Below are 17127 nucleotides of genomic sequence, written 5' to 3'. Positions count from 1 at the left end.
CCTAGATAATAGTGGGCATTGAGAACTACTGTCCCATGTGGATGGCATAAAAAGTTGCTAAAAAATTGCCTCGCTACTCAATCTTGTGCCTGGCCATGTGGACATTCCTGTGAAGGACATGATCAAAGAACCACATCTAGCGGGGCAAATCTCAGCGGGAGGCACAAGTGATGAATCTGATGTCACCAAATTAACCTCCACATAAACCCTGAATCATGTAAATATCGATAGGCCTCTCCAGAATGGGGTAATCCATCCCCAGAGGCTGTAGGTGAGGGCAGCTGAAGGCCTGGGAAAGAGTCTCAACAGAGATAAGGATGGGGTACCCATCAGTGGATGTAATCATCTGTGCTATGTTAGTTGGATTTGGCCGGAGGTTCTGATAGAATATGCGGACTAAACGGGGGTATAACAAATTTGCCACAAGACCAAAGATTAGGCTCAAGTTCTGTCTGTATATCTTGCTGTAAGACCATTCTGTGGTGCCGTGTCTGGAGAAGTCACGCTCATGAAAGCGAGTCTTGTGCTCCATCGAAAGTATGGCATACTTCTCAACCACCATATACTGAATGATACCATATGTAGGGATATGTGGATGGGGAGGTGGAGCTGGAGTAGCTGCCGACGAGAAAAATAAAGAAGATTGCTTAGAGATAAAAGGGTTGGGCATCCTCTAGCGATTAGCTGTGGTCTTGTATTTAACTATAATCTGCAAAAGATTTAACACTTGTAATCCAAGTCATTGATATGGAATATAGAGAATTGAAAGTACAGAAGTAAGTAACATGCTTATCAAGTAAAGATAGAGAAATTAATATATAAAGATTGCACAAATGAACAAATCCAGCATGTAAATCACATGGTTGCTAAACAGTGTAATTTCAAAGACTATACTCATCACTTAGACATTTATCCGCAATTCAACATGTATTGTACAAAATATCAAGGTAGAAATCAAGAACGCCACGAGATAAACAACTTAAAGTAGACTACTGTTACGGGGTTGAGACTTCGCCCCACACATGGCTTAAGTCAGGAGGCATCCTGACAAGCCCTTAACAGCCTGCATAGGGCACAAATGCCTGTCAGGCGTACATTACATGCGGCACTGGCATCTGTGTAAATATGTCAAAAAAAAGAAGTTTAGAGTTTGGTCATGGGAAAATTATGGGAGCTTCTTTAAAGTCTTCGAAGTTTACTGGTGAAAACGGATTACAATATGGAGGTTTAGAAAATTTAATTTACCCATTATGCTTCCTCGATATAGGACATGTAGACTATTATTAGAGTTATAATATGCCCTTTAACATTACTAGAGGGTGTATGGCAAGTGTGCTTAAGGGTGTGCGCGCGCGCGCTTGTGGGGGATGCTAAGGGTAGACTGTGCATGGTGCATGTGCTTAAAGGTGTGTGTGCGCACAGTTATGAGGGATGCCAAGGATGGGCAAAGTGTGCATGACACGCATGCTTGTGGGCATGTTGTGGGCACTGTGCGCCACGCCCACCAGTACACACGTACTTGAAGCAGCGAGCTTTAACTTGCCTATGGGAAAGGTTGTGACTAAGACCGACTCAAGGTGTGGGTATGGCTCAGTGCTATATCCCAATAGACCAAGGCACGGGCTAGGCTTGGTTAAGGCTAGCATTACAAATAAAGGGGCGTCAGATTTGTGAGCATGGCTTGATAAAGGCAAACCCTAACTCAGTTGGAATACTCAGATGGTGTATGGGCGTGGCATGGTTCATATTAGATGCTAGCCACTTCCGACTACTTATGCGAACATAATTTAGTGGGAGAAGTGGGTTGCAACCACCTATGCAACGTGGCAAAGTTTGGGCTTGCCAGTACACAGAAGTTGAGAGCAGTTCCACCTATTTCTTAAGATACGGGACATATGTTGAAGATCTTAGCGTCCTATGTAACTTCCTTGCAATGTGGTAGAGCTGGAGTGTGCTAGCTATATCCTATAGTGGAAGAACTGTCTCCACTACCTTTATTACAGTTATAGGCAATTTTGTAGAGGGGTCTATATATATTGTAATGAAGAGGTCTGTCACAAGATAAAGTGACATACACTTAGTGAGCTCGTGTCAGACATTGAGGATCCTTGTACTATTTTGTGAAATAATAGTGAAGGTTGGAGGCTTTAGCCTCTGTAAATCCTGTGTGTCCCTTGTGCCTTATATTTGCATGTTGTGCATGTGTTAAGTGGCTGACTAAGTCAGAAATTGAAGGTGTGTTATTTATGGCTTAGTGCCATCATAGGGTGAGGATTTTGGTGTGAAAAATTAACCCCTATGAAAATTGGTATCAGAGCCCAGTTGAGGGTTCATGGCTGGAGGTACGACTTCAGAACTATTAAGGGAAAGAGTCACCGGATTAGAGGAATTCGTCGGCCTTCCTCAATCAGATGGCGTGGTTGCTTTATCTATTAAGGCAGAGAGAACCATTGTAGAGATGAAGTAGATCAGGGTAGACTTTAATGATTTCATGATTGAGGCAAACTCAAAGCTCTCCAAAATTTTAGATGATGTGCTGTCTTTGATAGAAGTCTTTAAGGTGAATTTAAGCGAAGTGGAGGACAGAGTTTCTTTTGTGAAGAGAGTACTTCACAACCAGAAGGTTTCTGGTGAGCTATCGGCCTCGAAGATCAAAGTTCCTGAACCTAAGTCTTTTAGAAGCACCTGCAGTGCCAAAGAGTTGGAGAACTTTTGGTGGGATATGGAGCATGATAAGTGCTGAAATATTGCACATTTCAGCCCTAATCTAGGGTATTTTAGACCTTGCATCTATCTTTATTTTCCTGTTTTAGTTTTAATTTGCGTTTTTGTCAATTTCAGGTCAATAATGTTCAAACGGGCTAAAAATAGTTCATTAAAGCCTTTTGGAGTCAAGCAAATGCACCGAGAAAAATCCAGAAAATTCCAAAAAAAGTTCAGAAATTTGCCGTATAGGGGCTCACGATCGATCGTGAATTCCCTACATTCAATCGTAATTTTCGACAACCGATCCAACTGCCACGTCATAATCTCGATCAATCACAAGGAATTTATGAACGATCGCAATCCTAGTTAGCGCCTGTAACGACCCGGTCATTTTCGTTCCTTTCCCTTTTTTCTGAAATTTGACGGATAAATTTTTTTCTATTTAAATTTTCTTTTCTGAGTTCTGTTTCTTGTCACATAGTGTCCTTTTGAGTGCCCAGAAATGGTTTCCGAGACTCTTTCAATTGGATTGACAACTTCCTTTGAGGACCGAGTCATTTCCGCATTTTCACTTTTCGGATACTATACACTATTTTATCCTTTTCCCTATTATGTCTTATCTTCGTTTGTCAGTTTTGGGCACAACCTCACTTTTCATGCTCAAAGTTAGTTTTTGACTTCACGTGCCTTCATCTTGAGTGGTTTGCTCGAAATACGTATCTTTACTTTTGCAAGAAAGTACTCTGGTTGCTCCCGGTGTCCATTGGAGCATGAATGCACAATTCTTCAGAATCTTTTTCTTTTCTTGGGGTGTTTTTTGTAAATATATTTTGAAGATATTTTATTTTAGGGGCATCTAAGAAAATATCTTTTGGAAGATATTTTCATTCTGGGGCAGTTTCATAGTTAACCCTTTTTGTAGGGGCCATTGTGCAATTAACGAAAGTTATTGCAAAATGCTTCGTTTGGAGTCTGTATCCTCTTACAGGATTCATTTTCACATTTTGTCGAGTCATGTACTCTTAGAATTTCTTTCTGGTCATTTTTCTCCTGTTTCAGAGTTTTTGGACCCGGTTGCTGCCGAACTTGTTCGGGGCATATCTCTCTGCTCGGGACTCGGTTTTTTACGCCGTTTCTTCCGTTGTTCATATTTTCTCATTTTAAATCTTTTCTGTTCACTGAGTTTTGCCATTTGAGCGTGTTTTCTCAAATTCCACTTTTCCGGACTCAACGGGGCCCTTTCGGGGCACTTTTTGAGATTTTCTATAAATAGAAGGTTATAAAATTAAAAAGCTATCTCCTCCACTCTTCAAGCACAACTAGAAGCATCCATGGCAGCCCAAGGGGGCTACCACCCTTCTTCTATCAATTAAACCTTCTTCCCTTTGTTAAAAAGTTGAAGTACCTTTGTGTTTTATGTTGTCTTGGTACCAGAAATCCATCGCAAAGTTCAGCATTCAATTTTGCATTTAGCAGCTTTTTGGCCTTCAATGACCAGATTTCATGGAGGTGCATTTTGAGTATTTTATAGTGAGTTTTTTTGGAATTCTCTCGCGAGTCATGTAGAAAACTCGATTTTAGGAGGGGTTTCTTTTTCGTGCTTTTCCAGAAAAATTCATCTTATAGCCCATTTCCGCTCTCAGATCAGGATAGTCACTGTAGCAACTTTTGCCCTCTTGTCTAGTTCTGATTTAGGGGCATTTCGGGAATTTTCTTTGAAAAATAAATTCCGGTCTTGACATGGTCACATAGAAAATGTGATTTTAAGGGGGGTTTCTTCACAACATTTTTCCAGAAAATGTCATCTCGGACCCGAAAACCTCGTGTCAAATCTGATTTCCTGTGCGCACCGGCACTATTTGAAAAAGTCTATTGTAAGGGCATTTTTGGGGATTTCACGTCAAAAATAAAATTTTCTTTTGACATGGTCAGCTTGGGAAAATTATTTTAAGGGGGATTTCGTCTTTGTGTTTTTCCAGAAAACGTCGTTTAGCACCTCAAAACGGCACACGACTTCAGCATTTTTGCCCAGGCTACTATTCACGGCATCGGCGACGTCAAAACTTTGTTTTGACTTTTCTCTTCCGTTCGGACTCCGAATCATGTGATTCGTGAGTCCATCTTAATTAGTTTTTCGTTGTATTTCCAGCGGTGTGCTCGGTGGCACCTGAATCCATATTTTTAGAAATGACCATTTTGCCCTTGAGGCTATTTTTGTCTGGTTTTCTTATAATTCGCTTCCGCTACTTTCTTTTGTGTTCCATGACTTTATGGGAAGTCACGGATATGTTTTGGGAATGATATACATTCTAGGGACTTCATTTCCATGTAAAAAAACCATTTTGCCCCTAGGGGCTTATTCGTCATATTTTCGATCTGCTGCTTCCGCATCAGTTCTCATTGAGTTCTACGACCTCATGGAAGGTCACTTTGACTTCTTAGAGTCTTGTTTTCTATTTTCGCTTCCGCATTCGGATCCGTTATCGGGTCAATCTTAGGTTCATCACAGGACGCGCTGGCCTAAAAACCATGGTCGTCACAGGTGGTATCAGAGCGTCTGGGTTCGAATACCTTGGACGAACGGTTTTGGGTGCATATTATGCTCATGTTGTTTTACTTTGATATGTCATTTGTATCTTGATAACATTTCTTGTATGATAACATGTTCACATGCTTAGGTGTTTTGAAACATCTATTATTTGTTAAGCATGCTTTATGTGTATATATGCTCTTAATAACATGATATGGGTTTCTATCAGGTCTGCGTGCTTGTGTCAGCATGACTATATGCGACATATGTCAGCATACCTTACGTTTTTCATTCGCATGTGTTATCGTATCATGTACTTACGTGTTTCTTGATAACATGTTTTGATTTGATAACATATCTGTTTGATTATGTGGCACCTTGAGTAGATAGTCCATTGCTATGATGTATGCTAGCTGTTTACTTTTATGTCTGGTTTTGACATTGTCTCTTAGGATCTGTCATATCCCTTGGATGCATTCTTGTTTCATGAGTTTTTTCATTGGATAGGAGAAATTCATTCTGTAAGGACCCATGTCGGGAACCTGCTTGTCTATTTTCTTGGTTGGCTGTTTCGAGACCTTCTTGTTTGTTTTGTTGATGCGAGTAAGGCTCATGTGAGTGTAGAATCGCAGTCCCTATCTGCAGTAGTGAGACGTGGGCCAGGGAGGCACCGTTTCATTTTCTTTTCCTTCATGGCTTCTAGATCTAAGGCCTTAAGCGTAGCAGTGCCTATGACATTATTGTCAAAGTTTTGGGATTACCTACCCCAACTCTCGCAGATGCCTGGTTTCCGTAGTGCTTTAGGTAATGATCATTTTCGACATTAATGTCATCCGTATCGATAAGTTTTTCAGAGTTGACCTAGTTCGGGGCATGTTATGAACTAGTGCCTTATACTGTCATACTACCGTGCTGACGAGTAAGTGTTGGCGGGTTCTGGTCGCTGTTCGTACTGCCTTGTCACTGTTTCCTTTTATCGTGTTTCAACATTTCGTTGTCCTGGGATTCTCTCGGTGGTTGACATTGAGTTAACGTGCCAATTCCTATGAGGTGTTGTCTCAGTTCATGTTTCGCGTTCTTCAGTTGATCTGGAAACTTTTGGTGTTGTCCTTTACTGCTTTATGAGCTGTCCTTCGTTTGACCTTTTGTTCGGTCCTTGCTCTGTTCTCTTCCGGTGTGTTCTGAATTTCGGGGACGAAATTCCTTTAAGGAGGGTAGGTTGTAACGACCAGGTCATTTTCCTTCCTTTCCCTTTTTTCTGAAATTTTACGGATAAATTTTTTCCGTTTAAATTTTCTTTTCTTAGTTCTATTTCTTGTCACATAGTGTCATCTCGAGTGCCCGAAAATGGTTTCCGAGACTCTTTCAATTGGATTGAGAACTTCCTTTGAGGACCGAGTCATTTCCGTATTTTCACTTTTCGGACACTATGCACTATTTCGTCCTTTTCCCTATTCTGTCTTATCTTCGTTTGTCAGTTTTTGGCACAACCTCACTTTTCGTGCTCGGAGTTAGTTTTTGACTTCACGTACCTTCATCCTAAGTGGTTTGCTCGAAATACGTATTTTTACTTTTGCAAGAAAGTACTCTGGTTGCTCCCGGTGTCCATTAGAGCATGAATGCACAATTCTTCAGAATCTTTTTCTTTTCTTGGGGTGTTGTTCGTAAATATCTTTTGAAGATATTTTATTTTAGGGGCATCTAAGAAAATATCTTTTGGAAGATATTTTCATTCTAGGGCAGTTTCGCAGTTAACCTTTTTTGTAGGGGCCATTGTGTAATTAATGAAAGTTATTGCAAAATGCCTCGTCTGGAGCCTGGATCCTCTTACGAGATTCATTTTCACATTTCGTCGAGTTGTGTACTCTTAGAATTTATTTCTGGTCATTTTTCTCCAGTTTCAGAGTTTCTGGACTCGGTTGCCGCCGAACTTGTTCGGGGCATATCTCTCTGCTCGGGACTCGGTTGCCGCCGAACTTGTTCGGGGCATATCTCTCTGCTCGGGACTCGGTTTGTTACGCCGTTTCTTCCATTTTTCATATTTTCTCATTTTGAATCTTTTTTGTTCATAAAGTTTTGTCGTTTGAGCACGTTTTCTCAAATTCCAATTTTCCGGACCGGGCGAGGCCTTTTCTGGGCACTTTTTTAGATTTTATATAAATAGGAGGTTATAAAATTAAAAAGCTATCTCCTCCTCTCTTCAAGCACAACCAGAAGCATCCATGGCTACCCAAGGGGGCTGCCACCCTTCTTCTCTCAATTAAACTTCTTCCCTTTGTTAAAGAGTTGAAGTACCTTTGTGTTTTATGTCGTCTTGGTACCAAAAATCCATCGCAAAGTTCAGCATTCAATTTTGCATTTAGCGGATTTTTGGCCTTCAATGACCAAATTTCATGGAGGGGCATTTTGGGCAATTTACAGTGAGTTTTTTTGGAATTCTCTTGCTAGTCTTGTAGAAATCTCGATTTCGGGAGGGGTTTCTTTTTCATATTTTTCCAGAAAAATTCATCTTCTAGCCCATTTCTGCTCTCAGATCAGGACAGTCACTGTAGCAACTTTTGCCCTCTTGTCCAGTTCTGATTTAGGGGCATTTCGGGAATTTTCTTTGAAAATAAAATTCCAGTCTTGACATGGTCACATAGAAAACGTGATTTTAGGGGGGGTTTCTTCACAACATTTTTCTAGAAAATGTCATTTCGGATCCGAAAACCCCGTGTAAAATCTGATTTCCTGTGCGCACCGGCACTATTTGAAAAAGTCTATTTTAAGGGCATTTTGGGGATTTCACGTCAAAAATAAAATTTTCTTTTGACATGGTCAGCTTGGGAAAATTATTTTAAGGGGGATTTCTTCTTTGTGTTTTTCTAGAAAACGTCGATTAGTACCTCAAAACGGCACACGACTTCAGCATTTTTGCACAGGTTATTATTCACAGCCTCGACGACGTCAAAACTTTCTTTTGACTTTTCTCTTCCGTCCGGACTCCGAATCATGCAATTATTGAGTCCATCTTAATTAATTTTTCATTGTCTTTCCAGCGGTGTGCTCGGTGGCACCTGAATCCATATTTTCAGAAATGACCATTTTGCCCTTGAGGCTATTTTTGTCCGGTTTTCTTATAATTCGCTTCCGCTACTTTCTTTTGAGTTCCGTAACTTCATGGGAAGTCACGGATGTGTTTTGGGAATGATATACATTCTAGGGACGTCATTTCCATGTAAAAAGACCATTTTGCCCCTGGGGGCTTATTCGTCATATTTTCGATCTACTGCTTCCGCATCAATTCTCATTGAGTTCCACGACCTCATGGAAGGTCACTTTGACTTTTTAGAGTCTTGTTTTCTGTTTTCGCTTCCGCATTCGGATCCGTTATCGAGTCAATCTTCGGTTCATCACAGGACGCGCTGGCCTAAAAACTAGGGTCGTCACAGCGCCGGCTTAGTGGATAAGGTAGCCAATTGTCAAGATAGAAAGGCTACATTAGCACGATTGATCGTAGGATTTCATGATCGATCGTAAATCCTTGCAATTGATCGTAAATTGCTAGCTGCAAGCTATTTTATTCCCGGTTTTGCTCGATCTTCACCTACCAAATGGCTATGGGATTGAATCATTTTGGGGCTTATTTCTGACCTATTTTAGGCTCTAAAGGTCTTATATAAAAGGGGGAATGAACCATTTTGTAAAGTAGCTTTCATTGTAGCTTTTCATTTTACATTATAACTTTTATATTTTCATTAGTTCTATTTCTAGAAAAGTTAGAGATTAGGGTTTTGGGAAAAGAAGAGAGTGAAGGAACAAGGAAGAACACTTCTAGATCTACACACACTCTTTCTAGAATTCAACAAAGAAGAAGAGGAAGAAGATGAAGCCATGTTTGGAGATTGCCCTTAAGGGTTCCATGACCACATCCACCTTATCCATGATGGGCTAGACTTCCCTTGGGGCTTGGATGAGCCCAAAGCTTGTAATCTAAACCTTTGTCTTTCATCTTTTTGGGGAATTATATCTTGTGATTAGTGCTACGGTCTTGTGTATATAATGAATCTTGGGTTTTCCTATGATTTTATTGTTAAATTCTTTATACTAATTCTCTATGTGATTATATTTTATCTTATGTGTGATTATTTGTGATACCCATCGACTCAGAGACATGGGTTGATCAGGCCCAAGCTTAAACCCAAGGGAATATCAAAAATTAAGTAATAAACCAGCATTGAGTACAAAAAGAAATAAGAATAAATAAAGAAGATGAAAAGATAACTAAATAATTGACCTCTATTTCTTAATCCAATTATAAATCCTCCAATAATCAAAATCCTTTAATACTAGTAAACATCTATATTATAACTCAAGAATCCATCATGTAGACCCCTAATCCAAAACCCAACTGAAACTAAAATAAATTCAAATACTAAAACATAAAGAAGAAATCCTACGTAATCGAATAGTGAATAGACTGTCTTTGCTCAGCACGAACAATCTCTAAGTCTAGAGCTGAGGAACACCTGTAAAATAATGGTGGGTCCAGCTCACAAACAAGTTCTAAACTATTACATCCTATACAGAGACTTGATACATGTATACATCCTAGTTAATTCAACAATAACTAATAGTCCATATATATATCGATACACACTATAGGACGCTCATTGGTCTATAGGTCTACCTCAACCTGAATAGTAGGCAACATGCAAATTGCACAAAAAGTGGGCATGAGTACCTATACCTACCAGGGCACAAATCTATCAATTATATCCAATTATCCATCCTAAGCAATATACACACCCTAACCATGATCTTGAGACTCAAGCTTATGACACATATCTACACATATATAATGTCTATCATATCTAATAAAAAGAAAACTATCCAATCATATTATTTTAATGGCATGTCATCCAACTGGTTCCATGGCCTGACACGAAATTGGTAGGACTTAATTTCTTTTAGTTAATCCGTCCCTAATATACCCCCATATCCTAAAAATGGTGTATAAATCCATACAAATCCATAATTGATGTAATACAAATAATCATACATCAAAACAGTCCATAATTTAAGCATAATCAAAATCAGTTATATACATGATCATATGATACTAACAACATATGATTTAAAATCATATACACATCCTTAATATTGCTAGATTAAATTAAGCAATTATATTCTCAATTAACAACATGTAAGTTACTTAACATTCCATATCGTTCAAGTCCCTAGCATATTAATTCAAATCATGCATTCAAAATCCTCCATGGATCTATTTTAACCATTTAAATCAGGTAATAATAGATTCCAAAGCATAAAAACACATCCAGTATGCAAATTCCCAAGAACCCATTCCCAGTGTTGAATCGGTCATCCGGAACAACAAACCGGTCATACGGTTTAGCTATTTCTTTTGACTGAAATACCTAGTCCAGTTGTCTGAAATACCATGCTTGCCCTATGCTTCTGAGCCACTTTGGTCATCCGAAACTCCATTTCGATCGACCGATTTAGGCAGTACCTACGGCTGTTAATCTTTTTCGCCTCCAACGAACTTTGCTCTTCAAACCTCCATTGTTGAAGGTTCAAAGCTTACCAACTATGTCCCAAACTGTCACCATATTGTTTTTAAAGTGTTTAAACAATCATTCATCAATTTAAAACACAAACCATGTATCAAGTTATTAAAACATGCAAAAATCATACAAACCCATTACATATATACAAGAACTATAAGTTTAGATTTCAATATGTATAACAGGTTTAAGGTTTAATAATCCAATTTAAAAATCCTTGAATTAATCTAAGCATGTATCAAATACGAATCAAAGAAAAAGAGTTAGAAAAGAACTTGCCTTAGGATTTTAGATTAAAACCCAAACCTCCTTGTTCCTTTTCTCTTTCTTTCTCTTCCTTCTTTCTCTCTCTAAACTTTCTACCTCTAACACTATGTGTGATGGCCTTGGTTTTTCAAACCCGGTGCGTCCTATGATGACTAGTAAGTTGACCCGAAACGGATCTAAAATGCAGAAATAAAAGAAAGAACATGGTCTTTTGAGATGTATGTCATCCCTAAGACAACAAAATGACCTTTCGAGGAGTCTCTAGACTCAACGAAAGCAAGATGGAAGCAAAGGTTTCAAAGGCCTACAAGACAAGGGTCCTAGGGTAAAATAGTCATTTCACCAAGAATGCAGAAACGAAAGACAAAACCAAGGACTCTAGGGATGTTCGTCATCCCTAAGACACAAAAGTAACTTCCCATGAAGCTACGGAACTCAAAGAGACAAAGTGCGGAAGCGAAAGATTTCAATTGGCAAGGGTACTTGACAAGGGTATAATGGTCTTTCCAAACAAATTCGGATGAAACCATGCATACCATTGGATAAACGGCGAAAAAATAATAAACTTAGACAAAAAAAAAATTGCTTGATTCAGAGTTAGGATGAAAAAGATATGAAACTCCAAAGTTTCATAAAATTAGACTTTTGGGTTTCAAATGAGTGCGGCAAGGGTACTTGACAAGGGGTAAAATGGTCTTTTAAAATAGAATTGGATGCAACCGTGTATACCATTAGATAGACAAGTAAAAATTAATAAACTTAGACTCAAAAAACACTTGATTCGGAGTCCGGACGAAGAAGATATGAAACTTCAAAGTTTCATAAAATTAGACCCCTGGTAGGCCACAGGGTTTGCATAGGTTTTCATAATTGAAATGCTATTTTGAAGGCTTAAATGACATTTTTTGGAAAAATGTTTTCAACATGACCATGTCAAGAGAAGTTTTTATTTTTCAAGTTCAATACCCAAAATGCCCCTTAGATCAGAACTTTTTTTAAAAAAACTTGAAAAAGTGCGCGCACCAGATTTTAAAGATCTGTGAGCTATTTTCGGCATCAAAATGAATTTTTTTTTTTTTTTTTTTTTTTTTTTTTTTTTTTTTGTAAAAACACAAAGAAAAAACCCCCTTAAAATCACATTTTCTATGTGACCATATCAAGACCAAAATTTATTTTTCAAAGTAAAAGCCCCAAAATTCCCTTAGATCAGATTTTTGCAAAAGAAATGGAAAATGAGTCCAAATGATGCTCATTTCATGAAATGAGGTGTTGTGTGCCAAAATGAACGTGCACACAAACGTTATACAAATATTAAGATGCGCTAGGATGGTCCACGACCTCAAAATACACCTGATACAAAATATGACCTATCCAAACCTCATATTTGCCTAAAAATGGACCTCTAAAAGAAAACTTGAAACTAAAAATTATTAAATGGGTTCAAAATACTATTTGTGTGACGGCCCTAGTTTTTCAAGCCAGTGCGTCCTGTGATGAACCGAAGATTGACCCAATAAAGAATCTGAATACGGAAGCGAAAATAGAAAAAAAGACTCTAAGAAGTCAAAATGACCTTCCATGAGGTCATGGAACTCAATGAGAACTGATGCGGAAGCAAAAGTTCAAAAATATGACAAATAAGCCCCCAGGGGCAAAATGATAATTTTCTAAAATTATGAATTCAGGTGTCACTGAGCACATCGCTGGAAATACAATGAAAAAATAATCAAAATGGACTTAAGAATCACATGATTCGGAGTTCGGACAAAGGAGAAATGACATGACAAAGAAAAATAAGCACTTAAGGCTAAAAGGGTAAACTGGTAATTTTCTAGGAGGATCCGGGTGCAACAGAGCACACTGTTGGAAATATAATGAAAAATTAGTCAAGTTCAAAAAAATTAGTTAAGGAGAACAAGCGAAAACAAGAATCGATGTCACGACGTCGAAACGAGCATCCCAAGAGCACCCCACGAGCATCCTGACATGCTAGGGGAAAAAAAAAGGCTCAGCCAGAACTGAGAGCCGAAACGAGGTCCGGAATGACTTTTTCTGGAAAAATACAAAGAAAAAACCCCCCCTAAAATTGAGTTTTCTACCCGACTACATGGAAGAAAACACAAAAAACTCACTGTGGAATACCTAAAATGCCCCTAGATTATAAGAGGTCAATAGGGCCCAAAAAGATGATACAGTGACTGTCCACATTTGAGATAAAAAACGGGCAATCAAACGAATTTTTCTGGAAAAACACGAAGAAGAAACCCATCCCAAAATCAAATTATCTACATGGCTGTGTCGAAAAAAACACACTGTGAAATGAACAAAATGTCCCTAGATCAGTAAGGGCTTAAAAACTGAAAAATTACAACTTTGCACCAAGTATGCATTTGACCCTTAATGCATTTCTTGGTTGACACAAATGTGCACGCAAGTGTAATAAATGATTCTAAGCATGCAGGAATGGTCCGCGGCTCCCGAGAAGCCCCAACTCAAAATTCGACCCCCCGACGGCTAAAAATGATAAAAATGAACAAGAAATGAGAAATTTGAAAACCAAAATTAACAAATGATTTCAAATTACCGTTTGACCCTTGGCCACATTTCAAACATGATTAATGAGACCCAATGAAAGAATAAAAATAGAATTCCCACACCCGATGCAAACATGGTGAAGTAATGACTTGTCCTTTTTTTAATATTTTCATAACATTTCATAGAAATCAAGAATTACATAAGATGCAATATAAATGTCATTGGCCTCCGGCCTCATCTCACACAAGTCAAATACATCATAAAAGGTGTACTTATGTACACATTATATATATGGAATCAAAGATAAAAGTTTAGACATATAAGACTACAAAATGACATTTAATGCCGACATTTGCATGAAATAGAAACTTAAAAGCTACAAGTCATCCAAAGTATGATGAGCATCATAAACCAAGTCTTCATACCTAAAAAAAAATCCCCAGTAACTTCGGGGTGAGTAACATAAAGCTACTCGTAGGAAATGAGCATGCATTGACCTAGCATTTTACAAAATTATTACCTTAAGGTGAAACAAGTCAAAGGGGCTCATGCCACCTAACGTCTATGTCAAGATGAGACTCAGGGAGTATCCTAAGCTACCTTAGATCATTTCTAGCATAAAACACATAATTCATGCAATTTAACAACATAGAAGCATGTTATACAAGCAACAAGATATAAATTCTTAAACTCCTCAACTTGAAATCTAAAACATGAAAACAACTAAAGTGGATCATGCCACCTAACGTCTATGTTCTAAATGAATCTATAGGATCGTTCCTAAGTTACATTTGAACATCAAAACACAAATCACAATATCGATGCAATTTAACCAACAATGGAACTTCCAATACAATGCATAAAGCATGATTTCTCAAAGTTAACATCTTGAAACTCAAAATGGGAAATCAATTAAGGAACAACAAGTTACAATATCATCTACTTATCAACTTGAAATGAAAAGTGAAATCAAACAAAGTGGATACTTGGACATCATGCCGGATCAGACCGACACCATAGTTACTTTAGGGTTACTTGCCTATGGGTAACCTCCCTATATGCACACTAGACTATAAAGGGACAATCCCCCTACTAGAACCATGTCCTAGCAGTAGTCAAACAACGACATCCCTAAGTTTCTAAAATCAACAAATTATGCAACAACGTATATATCAATATGTATATATAAGATAATCAACTATCTACTATGCACAATCGAATTTGGAAACACATACAATACATGCACTAAGTCCACAACTACTATGACAATGTATTTCAACATTGAAAACATAAACTCATGAATCTAATACAAATTCAAAATCATTATTTAAACATATAACCAATGTTAAACATATGATTAAATCATTAACGCTATAGAAACGAAAATTAATTAAATAAACTAATTAATTTCTTTAACTTTCAAATCTCAATCAAATGATCCATAATTAACACATATTAAACAACATTGCATGGTCATTACTTACATTCATTCAAAATCTTAATTAGGTCAATGGAACAACAAAGTAGAATTTAATTAAATCATGATAATTAAATCTTTAACTTCTAAAGAAACTTCAGATGGTCCCAAATTAATATATATGCTAGTAAACAAGTCCTAGTCATTTCAAATATCAAGTTTAAAACTCAATTAAGCTAATGGAACCCTTAAATCGATTTTAATTAATTCTTTCAATTAAAATCTCTAGATTTTAATACTCATCCAAATACTCCAAAATTAAAGTATGTTAAAGAGCATGCAAAGACTTAATTTAATAGCCTTTCACAAGTTAATTCCATGCAAGGTACGACCATAATAATTAAACTTTCACAAAAGAAAATTATTAAATAAAAGATGCAATCATTATTTAAATAATCCCAATTTAATATATGTTAACAAACATACCAAAGCCTAATTTACTAGCATGCCACAATTTAATTCTAAGTTGAATATCATCATGAGAATTAAATTTTAAACATAAAAAATAATTAAATTAAATTATAGATTATGAACAAAAGCTTGCATATAAGTTGTATAAGTATCAATAGCATGCAAGATAAAAATAATAATAACCTATAACACCCCCTACCTCAATTTGAGATGAAAATCTCAAAAGCAACCAAAATGAAACCGCTCCGAATCAGACGAAACTTCGGGGTTTTGTCGGGGACAACACGGTGAACAATAAATTCCAAAGAGGATATACCAAAATTCTAACTTGACCTCAAACCCGAACTCAAAAAATGGCCAAAAATGGATTTTAATAAGGGGGAAAGATGTGCATAGTCAAGACAAATATAAAACACAAAGGCACTTCAACTGTTTAACAAAGGAAAGAAGCTCAAAAGAAGAGAGAGAAGGTGAAAAAGTGATTTTTCACTTTAAGGCATTGTATTTATAGTAAAACCCTAAAAGTACCTCGAAAGGGCCCTGCCGGGTCTGGAAAAGTAAAATTCGCGCAGACGCACTCAAATGCAAAAGTCCATGAACAAAAAAGAACCAAAATGAGAAAAGATAAACAATGGAAGAAACGGCGTCGAAAATCGAGTCTCGAGCAGAGATATATGCCCTGAACAAGTTTGGTGGCAACCGGGGCCAAAAACCCTACAACTGGAGAAATGCGACTAGAAGGCAATTCTCAGAGTACACAACTCGACGAAAAGTGAAAATGAATCCTGTACAAGGATCCAGGCTCAAAATGAGGCATTTTTGTAATAACTTTCCTTAATTGCACAATACCCCTCCAAAAAGTGAAAATTGCATTAATGATCCAGAATGAAAATATATTCCAAAAATATTTTCTTAAAAACCGTTGAAATAAAATATCTTCAAAAGATATTTATGAAAAACACCCTAAGAAAAGAAAAAGATTCTAAAAAAACAATGCATCCATGCCCCTATGGACACCGGAAGTAACCAGAATACTTTACTGCAAAAGTAAAGATACGTATTTCGTAGAAACCACTTAGAATGAGGATATGTGATGTCAAAAACCAACTCCGAACACAAAAAGTGAGGTTATGCTAACCAAGTGACAAACGGGAAAAAGACAAAATAGGAAAAAGGAAGAAAAATGAATAGTGTCAAAAAAATGAAAATGTAGAAATGACGCGATCCTCAAAGGAAGTTGTCATTCCAAAGAAAAGAGTCTCGAAAATGATTCCAGAGCACCCGAGACGACACTAAGTGACGAGAATTGAACTCAAAAAGGGAAAGATGAACAAAAAAAAAATATTCGTGAAAATTTGAGGAAAAAGAAAGGAAGAAAAATGACCGGGTCATTACAACCTACCCTCCTTAAAGGGATTTCGTCCCCGAAATCAGGAACAGACAAAAGAAAACTGTACAAGATCAAACTAAAGGACAAACCATAAGGTGCTAAAAGATAACTCTAAAAGCCTGAAGATCATCCAAAAGAACCCAAAAACTAAGAACTGGGTGACACTTCCCGAATGAATCAGCATATCAACTCAAAGTCATTCACCGAGACAATCCCCAAGACAACGAGAAGTCAAATCATGATA

This window comes from Cornus florida, unplaced genomic scaffold (assembly GCF_030987335.1).
Source record: "Cornus florida cultivar Cherokee Brave unplaced genomic scaffold, ASM3098733v1 CherokeeBrave_3.0.0_Hap2_Chr09, whole genome shotgun sequence".
NCBI classification, from domain to species: domain Eukaryota; kingdom Viridiplantae; phylum Streptophyta; class Magnoliopsida; order Cornales; family Cornaceae; genus Cornus; species Cornus florida.
Note: the sequence above shows the minus strand (reverse complement) of the source record.